The sequence below is a fragment of the Oncorhynchus masou genome, unplaced genomic scaffold (assembly GCF_036934945.1).
Source record: "Oncorhynchus masou masou isolate Uvic2021 unplaced genomic scaffold, UVic_Omas_1.1 unplaced_scaffold_903, whole genome shotgun sequence".
NCBI lineage: Eukaryota > Metazoa > Chordata > Actinopteri > Salmoniformes > Salmonidae > Oncorhynchus > Oncorhynchus masou.
In genome coordinates this window covers 105,559-117,130 of record NW_027015503.1, presented here as the reverse complement: position 1 = coordinate 117,130, position 11,572 = coordinate 105,559, and positions in this window count along the sequence as shown.

The window sequence follows — 11,572 nt, the reverse complement described above, 5'->3', positions numbered from 1 at the left end:
AGTTGGAAAATGTGTGATAACAGTGCAGCAATGGTAGTACGTTATCACATGATAACGTGTTCTTTTATCCCTCCATCCCATACATCTTTCCCATAGGGATTTTACCCTCAGACAGGAACAAAACGCGTTGTTTTATCCCTCCATCCCATACATCTTTCCCATAGGGATTTTACCCTCAACAGGAACAAAACGAACACATTGATACATTTTAAACCAAGTTTGACAAGTGGTTCTGAAAGTTCATGAAATTACCTTTCAAATGTCATAGAAGCACCACGTTGGGCAGCTGTGTGTTTGGATCCTTAAAAATATATATATATATCCCATTTAGCAGACGCTTTGGACAAAAGCGACTTACAAGTCGGCTGGGGCCACTACTTTTACATATGGGTGGCCCCAGCGGGAATCGAACCCACGACGCTTGGCGTTGCAAGCGCCATGCTCTACCGACTGAGCCACACAGGACCCTTCCTGTGATAGAGGCACCACGTTGGGCAGCTGTGTGTTTGGATCGTAACAATAGAGGCACCACGTTGGGCAGCTGTGTGTTTGGATCAACTTCCTGTGATAGAGGCACCACGTTGGGCATGTTTGGATCGTAACTTCCTGTGATAGAGGCACCACGTTGGGCAGCTGTGTGTTTGGATCGTAACTTCCTGTGATAGAGGCACCACGTTGGGCAGCTGTGTGTTTGGATCGAACTTCCTGTGATAGAGGCACCACGTTGGGCAGCTGTGTGTTTGGATCGTAACTTCCTGTGATAGAGGCACCACGTTGGGCAGCTGTGTGTTTGGATCGTAACTTCCTGTGATAGAGGCACCACGTTGGGCAGCTGTGTGTTTGGATCGTAACTTCCTGTGATAGAGGCACCACGTTGGGCAGCTGTGTGTTTGGATCGTAACTTCCTGTGATAGAGGCACCACGTTGGGCAGCTGTGTGTTTGGATCGTAACTTCCTGTGATAGAGGCACCACGTTGGGCAGCTGTGTGTTTGGATCGTAACTTCCTGTGATAGAGGCACCACGTTGGGCAGCTGTGTGTTTGGATCGTAACTTCCTGTGATAGAGGCACCACGTTGGGCAGCTGTGTGTTTGGATCGTAACTTCCTGTGATAGAGGCACCACGTTGGGCAGCTGTGTGTTTGGATCGTAACTTCCTGTGATAGAGGCACCATTGGGCAGCATCGTAACTTCCTGTGATAGAGGCACCACGTTGGGCAGCTGTGTGTTTGGATCGTAACTTCCTGTGATAGAGGCACCATGTTGGGCAGCTGTGTGTTTGGATCGTAACTTCCTGTGATAGAGGCACCACGTTGGGCAGCTGTGTGTTTGGATCGTAACTTCCTGTGATAGAGGCACCACGTTGGGCAGCTGTGTGTTTGGATCGTAACTTCCTGTGATAGAGGCACCACGTTGGGCAGCTGTGTGTTTGGATCGTAACTTCCTGTGATAGAGGCACCACGTTGGGCAGCTGTGTGTTTGGATCGTAACTTCCTGTGGTACAGGAACCACATTGCACAAGCACAGCTAGAACAGGGTTTAAGATTTGCAGATACAGGGCCATCACGGAATCCACGCATTAATGCCCAGTTCAGGTGCTAGTCAGAAACTAGGAACCTCCGAGTTGGAATGAATTTAAATGTATTTGTGTAGAGCTTCCTATTGGTTAACTCTGGTACACACATGTCCTTCATTTCATACGGATTACAACGGGAAACCCAGCTACGGGCCCGAAACCCAGCTACGGGCCCGAAACCCAGCTCCGAGCTCGAAACCCAGCTCCGAGCTGAAACCCAGCTACGAGCTGAAACCCAGCTACGAGCTGAAACCCAGCTACGAGCTGTCCAGTAACACGAGCTGAAACCCAGCTACGAGCTGTCCAGTGACACGAGCTGAAACCCAGCTACGAGCTGTCCAGTGACACGAGCCTACCAGACTAGCTAAATACCAGCTATGCTTGCTTCGAGCAACACTGAACCAAAAATCAAATTGTATTGGTCACATACACATGGTTAGCATATGTTAATGTGAGTGTAGCGAAATGCTTGTGCTTCTAGTTCCCACCGTGCTGTAATATCTAACAAGTAATCTAACAATTTCACAACTACCTAATACACACAAGTGAAAAGGAATGAATAAGAATATGTACATATCAATATATGGATGAGCAATGGCCGAACGGCATAGGCAAGATGCAGTAGATGGTATAGAGTACAGTACATACATATGAGATGAGTAATGTAGGGTAGGTAAACATTATATAAAGTGGCTGTTTTTCAGTGTCTTGGTCCCTGCTTTGATGCACCTGTCCTGACCTTGCCTTCTGGATAATAGGGTGGTGAACAGGCAGTGGCTCGGGTGGTTGTTGTCTTTGATGATCGTTTTGGCCTTCCTGTGACATTGGGTGGTGTAGGTGTCGTGGAGGGCAGGTAGTTTGCCCCCGTGCATGAAAGCACCAGCTGTTCCGGATGACAGTGTGCTTATGCACTCTGTAGCCAAGGTGAGTTAGACCTTTAATAAACAGGTTAACATTCACAAGGCTGCAGGGCTAGACGGGTTACCAGGACGTGTACTCAGAGCATGTGCTGACCAGCAGGCCAGTGTCTTCACTGACATTTTCAACCTCTCCCTGACGCAGTCTGTAATACCAACATGTTGACTGATGTGATGTACTCCTCAATGTCATCGGAAGAATCCCGGAACATGTTCCAGTCTGTAATACCAACATGTTGACTGATGTGATGTTCTCCTCAATGTCATCGGAAGAATCCCGGAACATGTTCCAGTCTGTAATACCAACATGTTGACTGATGTGATGTACTCCTCAATGTCATCGGAAGAATCCCGGGAACATGTTCCAGTCTGTAATACCAACATGTTGACTGATGTGATGTACTCCTCAATGTCATCGGAAGAATCCCGGAACATGTTCCAGTCTGTAATACCAACATGTTGACTGATGTGATGTTCTCCTCAATGTCATCGGAAGAATCCCGGAACATGTTCCAGTCTGTAATACCAACATGTTGACTGATGTGATGTTCTCCTCAATGTCATCGGAAGAATCCCGGAACATGTTCCAGTCTGTAATACCAACATGTTGACTGATGTGATGTTCTCCTCAATGTCATCAGAAGAATCCCGGAACATGTTGACTGATGTGATGTACTCCTCAATGTCATCGGAAGAATCCCGGAACATGTTCCAGTCTGTAATACCAACATGTTGACTGATGTGATGTTCTCCTCAATGTCATCGGAAGAATCCCGGAACATGTTCCAGTCTGTAATACCAACATGTTGACTGATGTGATGTTCTCCTCAATGTCATCGGAAGAATCCCGGAACATGTTCCAGTCTGTAATACCAACATGTTGACTGATGTGATGTTCTCCTCAATGTCATCGGAAGAATCCCGGAACATGTTGACTGATGTGATGTATTCCTCAATGTCATCAGAAGAATCCCGGAACATGTTCCAGTCTGTGATGCAAAACAGTCCTGTAGTTTAGCATCTGCTTCATCTGACCATTTGTTTTATAGACCGAATCACTGGTGCTTCCTGCTTTAATTTTCGCTTGTAAGCAGGAATCAGGATAGAGTTGTGGTCGATTTACCAAATGGAGGGTGAGGGAGAGCTTTGTATACGTCTCTGGAGTACAGGTGATCTAGAATTGTTTTCCCTCTGGTTGCACATTTAACATGTTGATAAGAGATTTGGTAGAACCAATTTAAGTTTCCCTGCATTAACCTGTTGAGTGTTGGGGGCAGTATTTTGATGTCTGGATGAAAAATGTACCCAAATGAAACTGCCTATTTCTCAGGCCCAGAATCTAGAATATGCATATAATTGTCAGATTAGGATAGAAAACACTAAAGTTTCCAAAACTGTCAAAATATTGTCTGTGAGTATAACAGAACTGATATTGCAGGCGAAAACCTGAGGAAAAATCTCCCTGTTCCATTGCATGCCTTCCCTCCATTTAAAGGGATATCAACCAGATTCCTTTACCAATGGCTTCCACATGGTGTGAACAGTCTTTAGACATAGCTTCAAGCTTTTATTCTGAAAAATGAGTGAGAACGATCACATCACGTCAGTGGATGGCTGGGTGCCAGCAGAGTTTTGCATGCGCAACAGCTTGGAGCAGACATTCTCTCTCTCTCTCTTCTATTGAAAAAGTTACAACAACCTGAGTATTTATTATAAATAACGGTTGACATGTTTCTACGAACTTTACGGATACTATTTGAAATTTCGTCTGCCCATCTGCACGAGCCTGTGGATTTCTGAACAAAAAGCACCAACCAAATGGAAGTTTTTGGATATAAAAATAATCTTTATCGATCAAAAGGAACATTTATTGTGTAACTGGGAGTCTTGTGAGTGCAAACATCTGAAGATCATCAAAGGTAGGCAATTCATTTTATTGCTTTTCTGACTTTCGTGACCAATCTACTTTGCTGCTAGCTGTTTGTAATGTTTTGCCGCTCTTCATCCTCTGGGAAGTCTGCACTGTGGGATGTTTGGAGAATATCGTGTGAGTCCTGCTTGCTGCTGCTGTTGTTGTTGAAGAAACCTTTGTCTAATCCGAGGTGAGTGATCGCTGTCCTGATATCCAGAAGCTCTTTGTCTAATCCGAGGTGAGTGATCGCTGTCCTGATATCCAGAAACTCTTTGTCTAATCCGAGGTGAGTGATCGCTGTCCTGATATCCAGAAGCTCTTTGTCTAATCCGAGGTGGGTGATCGCTGTCCTGATATCCAGAAGCTCTTTGTCTAATCCGAGGTGGGTGATCGCTGTCTTGATATCTAGAAACTCTTTGTCTAATCCGAGGTGAGTGATCGCTGTCCTGATATCCAGAAGCTCTTTCTCTAATCCGAGGTGAGTGATCACTGTCCTGATATCCAGAAGCTCTTTGTCTAATCCGAGGTGAGTGATCGCTGTCCTGATATCGAGAAGCTCTTTGTCTAATCCGAGGTGAGTGATCACTGTCCTGATATCCAGAAGCTCTTTCTCTAATCCGAGGTGAGTGATCACTGTCCTGATATCCAGAAGCTCTTTGTCTAATCCGAGGTGAGTGATCGCTGTCCTGATATCCAGAAGCTCTTTCTCTAATCCGAGGTGAGTGATCACTGTCCTGATATCCAGAAGCTCTTTGTCTAATCCGAGGTGAGTGATCACTGTCCTGATATCCAGAAGCTCTTTGTCTAATCCGAGGTGAGTGATCAATGTCCTGATATCCAGAAGCTCTTTTCTGACATAAGATATGGTTGCAGAAACATTATGTCCAAAATAATTTACAAATATCGCGGAAAAAAAAACACAATAGCACAATTGGTTAGGAGACCGTAAAACGGCAGCCATCTCCTCCGGCGCCATTTTCATTTTTGAAAATGGGGAACAGGGGAAGGGAGATACCTAATCATCATCTAACAGGGGAAGGGAAGGGAGATACCTAATCATCATCTAACAGGGGAAGGGAAGGGAGAGGAGATACCTAATCATCATCTAACAGGGGAAGGGAAGGAAGAGGAGATACCTAATCATCATCTAACAGGGGAAGGGAAGGGAGAGGAGATACCTAATCATCATCTAACAGGAGAAGGGAAGGGAGATACCTAATCATCATCTAACAGGGGAAGGGAGATACCTAATCATCATCTAACAGGAGAAGGGAGATACCTAATCATCATCTAACAGGGGAAGGGAAGGGAGATACCTAATCATCATCTAACAGGGGAAGGGAGATACCTAATCATCATCTAACAGGAGAAGGGAAGGGAGAGGAGATACCTAATCATCATCTAACAGGGGAAGGGAGATACCTAATCATCATCTAACAGGAGAAGGGAAGGGAGAGGAGATACCTAATCATCATCTAACAGGAGAAGGGAAGGGAGAGGAGATACCTAATCATCATCTAACAGGGGAAGGGAGATACCTAATCATCATCTAACAGGGGAAGGGAGATACCTAATCATCATCTAACAGGGGAAGGGAGATACCTAATCATCATCTAACAGGGGAAGGGAGATACCTAATCATCATCTAACAGGGGAAGGGAGATACCTAATCATCATCTAACAGGAGAAGGGAAGGGAGAGGAGATACCTAATCATCATCTAACAGGGGAAGGGAGATACCTAATCATCATCTAACAGGGGAAGGGAAGGAAGAGGAGATACCTAATCATCATCTAACAGGAGAAGGGAGATACCTAATCATCATCTAACAGGGGAAGGGAGATACCTAATCATCATCTAACAGGAGAAGGGAGATACCTAATCATCATCTAACAGGGGAAGGGAGATACCTAATCATCATCTAACAGGAGAAGGGAGATACCTAATCATCATCTAACAGGGGAAGGGAAGGGAGAGGAGATACCTAATCATCATCTAACAGGGGAAGGGAAGGGAGAGGAGATACCTAATCATCATCTAACAGGGGAAGGGAAGGGAGAGGAGATACCTAATCATCATCTAACAGGGGAAGGGAGATACCTAATCATCATCTAACAGGGGAAGGGAGATACCTAATCATCATCTAACAGGGGAAGGGAGATACCTAATCATCATCTAACAGGGGAAGGGAAGGAAGAGGAGATACCTAATCATCATCTAACAGGGGAAGGGAAGGGAGAGGAGATACCTAATCATCATCTAACAGGGGAAGGGAGATACCTAATCATCATCTAACAGGGAAGGGAAGGAAGAGGAGATACCTAATCATCATCTAACAGGGGAAGGGAGAGATACCTAATCATCATCTAACAGGGGAAGGGAAGGGAGAGGAGATACCTAATCATCATCTAACAGGGGAAGGGAGATACCTAATCATCATCTAACAGGGGAAGGGAGATACCTAATCATCATCTAACAGGGGAAGGGAAGGGAGAGGAGATACCTAATCATCATCTAACAGGGGAAGGGAGAGGAGATACCTAATCATCATCTAACAGGAGAAGGGAGATACCTAATCATCATCTAACAGGGAAGGGAAGGGAGAGGAGATACCTAATCATCATCTAACAGGGGAAGGGAAGGGAGAGGAGATACCTAATCATCATCTAACAGGGGAAGGGAAGGGAGAGGAGATACCTAATCATCATCTAACAGGGGAAGGGAAGGGAGAGGAGATACCTAATCATCATCTAACAGGAGAAGGGAGATACCTAATCATCATCTAACAGGAGAAGGGAGAGGAGATACCTATTCATCATCTAACAGGAGAAGGGAAGGGAGAGGAGATACCTAATCATCATCTAACAGGAGAAGGGAGATACCTAATCATCATCTAACAGGGGAAGGGAAGGGAGAGGAGATACCTAATCATCATCTAACAGGGGAAGGGAGATACCTAATCATCATCTAACAGGAGAAGGGAGATACCTAATCATCATCTAACAGGGGAAGGGAGATACCTAATCATCATCTAACAGGAGAAGGGAGATACCTAATCATCATCTAACAGGGGAAGGGAAGGGAGAGGAGATACCTAATCATCATCTAACAGGGGAAGGGAAGGGAGAGGAGATACCTAATCATCATCTAACAGGGGAAGGGAGAGGAGATACCTAATCATCATCTAACAGGGGAAGGGAGATACCTAATCATCATTTAACAGGAGAAGGGAGAGGAGATACCTAATCATCATCTAACAGGGGAAGGGAAGGGAGAGGAGATACCTAATCATCATCTAACAGGGGAAGGGAAGGGAGAGGAGATACCTAATCATCATCTAACAGGGGAAGGGAGATACCTAATCATCATCTAACAGGAGAAGGGAAGGGAGGGAGATACCTAATCATCATCTAACAGGAGAAGGGAAGGGAGAGGAGATACCTAATCATCATCTAACAGGAGAAGGGAGATACCTAATCATCATCTAACAGGGGAAGGGAAGGGAGAGGAGATACCTAATCATCATCTAACAGGGGAAGGGAAGGGAGAGGAGATACCTAATCATCATCTAACAGGAGAAGGGAAGGGAGAGGAGATACCTAATCATCATCTAACAGGGGAAGGGAGATACCTAATCATCATCTAACAGGAGAAGGGAAGGGAGAGGAGATACCTAATCATCATCTAACAGGGAAGGGAAGGGAGAGGAGATACCTAATCATCATCTAACAGGGGAAGGGAGATACCTAATCATCATCTAACAGGGGAAGGGAAGGGAGAGGAGATACCTAATCATCATCTAACAGGAGAAGGGAAGGGAGAGGAGATACCTAATCATCATCTAACAGGAGAAGGGAGAGGAGATACCTAATCATCATCTAACAGGGGAAGGGAAGGGAGAGGAGATACCTAATCATCATCTAACAGGGGAAGGGAAGGAGATACCTAATCATCATCTAACAGGGAAGGGAAGGAGATACCTAATCATCATCTAACAGGGGAAGGGAAGGGAGAGGAGATACCTAATCATCATCTAACAGGGGAAGGGAGATACCTAATCATCATCTAACAGGGAAGGGAAGGGAGAGGAGATACCTAATCATCATCTAACAGGGAAGGGAAGGGAGATACCTAATCATCATCTAACAGGGGGAGATACCTAATCATCATCTAACAGGGAAGGGAGGGAGAGGAGATACCTAATCATCATCTAACAGGGAAGGGAAGGGAGGGAGGAGATACCTAATCATCATCTAACAGGGAAGGGAGAGGAGATACCTAATCATCATCTAACAGGGGAAGGGAAGGGAGAGGAGATACCTAATCATCATCTAACAGGGGAAGGGAAGGGAGAGGAGATACCTAATCATCATCTAACAGGGGAAGGGAAGGGAGAGGAGATACCTAATCATCATCTAACAGGGGAAGGGAGATACCTAATCATCATCTAACAGGGGAAGGGAAGGGAGAGGAGATACCTAATCATCATCTAACAGGAGAAGGGAAGGGAGAGGAGATACCTAATCATCATCTAACAGGGGAAGGGAGAGGAGATACCTAATCATCATCTAACAGGAGAAGGGAAGGGAGAGGAGATACCTAATCATCATCTAACAGGGGAAGGGAAGGGAGAGGAGATACCTAATCATCATCTAACAGGGGAAGGGAAGGGAGGGGAGATACCTAATCATCATCTAACAGGAGAAGGGAAGGGAGAGGAGATACCTAATCATCATCTAACAGGGGAAGGGAAGGGAGAGGAGATACCTAATCATCATCTAACAGGAGAAGGGAGATACCTAATCATCATCTAACAGGGGAAGGGAGAGGAGATACCTAATCATCATCTAACAGGGGAAGGGAGAGGAGATACCTAATCATCATCTAACAGGGGAAGGGAAGGGAGAGGAGATACCTAATCATCATCTAACAGGGGAAGGGAGATACCTAATCATCATCTAACAGGGGAAGGGAAGGGAGAGGAGATACCTAATCATCATCTAACAGGAGAAGGGAAGGGAGAGGAGATACCTAATCATCATCTAACAGGGGAAGGGAAGGGAGAGGAGATACCTAATCATCATCTAACAGGGGAAGGGAAGGGAGAGGAGATACCTAATCATCATCTAACAGGGGAAGGGGAGAGGAGATACCTAATCATCATCTAACAGGGAAGGGAAGGGAGAGGAGATACCTAATCATCATCTAACAGGGAAGGGAGGGAGAGGAGATACCTAATCATCATCTAACAGGAGAAGGGAAGGGAGAGGAGATACCTAATCATCATCTAACAGGGGAAGGGAAGGGAGAGGAGATACCTAATCATCATCTAACAGGAGAAGGGAGATACCTAATCATCATCTAACAGGGGAAGGGAGATACCTAATCATCATCTAACAGGGGGAAGGGAGAGGAGATACCTAATCATCATCTAACAGGGGAAGGAAGGGAGAGGAGATACCTAATCATCATCTAACAGGGAAGGAGATACCTAATCATCATCTAACAGGGAAGGGAAGGGAGAGGAGATACCTAATCATCATCTAACAGGGAAGGGAAGGGAGAGGAGATACCTAATCATCATCTAACAGGGAAGGGAAGGGAGAGGAGATACCTAATCATCATCTAACAGGGGGAAGGGAGGGAGATACCTAATCATCATCTAACAGGAGAAGGGAAGGGAGAGGGAGATACCTAATCATCATCTAACAGGGGAAGGGAGAGGGAGATACCTAATCATCATCTAACAGGGGAAGGGAGATAGGGAAGGGAGGAGATACCTAATCATCATCTAACAGGGAAGGGAAGGGAGAGGAGATACCTAATCATCATCTAACAGGGAAGGGAAGGGAGAGGAGATACCTAATCATCATCTAACAGGGAGAAGGGAAGGGAGAGGAGATACCTAATCATCATCTAACAGGGGAAGGGAAGGGAGAGGAGATACCTAATCATCATCTAAACAGGGGAAGGGAAGGGAGAGGAGATACCTAATCATCATCTAACAGGGGAGGGAGAAGGGAGATACCTAATCATCATCTAACAGGGGAAGGGAGGGAGAGGAGATACCTAATCATCATCTAACAGGGGAAGGGAGGGAGGAGATACCTAATCATCATCTAACAGGGGAAGGGAAGGGAGAGGAGATACCTAATCATCATCTAACAGGGGAAGGGGGAGATACCTAATCATCATCTAACAGGGAAGGGAAGGGAGGGGAGGAGATACCTAATCATCATCTAACAGGGAAGGGAAGGGAGAGGAGATACCTAATCATCATCTAACAGGGGAAGGGAAGGGAGAGGAGATACCTAATCATCATCTAACAGGGGAAGGGAAGGGAGAGGAGATACCTAATCATCATCTAACAGGGAAGGGAAGGGAGAGGAGATACCTAATCATCATCTAACAGGAAGGGAAGGGAGAGGAGATACCTAATCATCATCTAACAGGGAAGGGAAGGGAGAGATACCTAATCATCATCTAACAGGGAAGGGAAGGGAGAGATACCTAATCATCATCTAACAGGGAAGGGAAGGGAGAGGAGATACCTAATCATCATCTAACAGGGGAAGGGAGATACCTAATCATCATCTAACAGGGGGGAAGGGAGAGGAGATACCTAATCATCATCTAACAGGGGGAAGGGAGAGGAGATACCTAATCATCATCTAACAGGGGGGAAGGGAGAGGAGATACCTAATCATCATCTAACAGGGGAAGGGAAGGGAGGGAGATACCTAATCATCATCTAACAGGGAAGGGAGGGAGATACCTAATCATCATCTAACAGGGGAAGGGAGAAGGGAGGGAGAGATACCTAATCATCATCTAACAGGGGAAGGGAAGGGAGAGGAGATACCTAATCATCATCTAACAGGGGGGAAGGGAGAGGAGATACCTAATCATCATCTAACAGGGAAAGGGAGATACCTAATCATCATCTAACAGGGGAAGGGAAGGGAGAGGAGATACCTAATCATCATCTAACAGGGGAAGGGAAGGGAGAGGAGATACCTAATCATCATCTAACAGGGGAAGGTTAGGGAGAGGAGATACCTAATCATCATCTAACAGGAGAAGGGAGAGGAGATACCTAATCATCATCTAACAGGAGAAGGGAGATACCTAATCATCATCTAACAGGAGAAGGGAAGGGAGAGGAGATA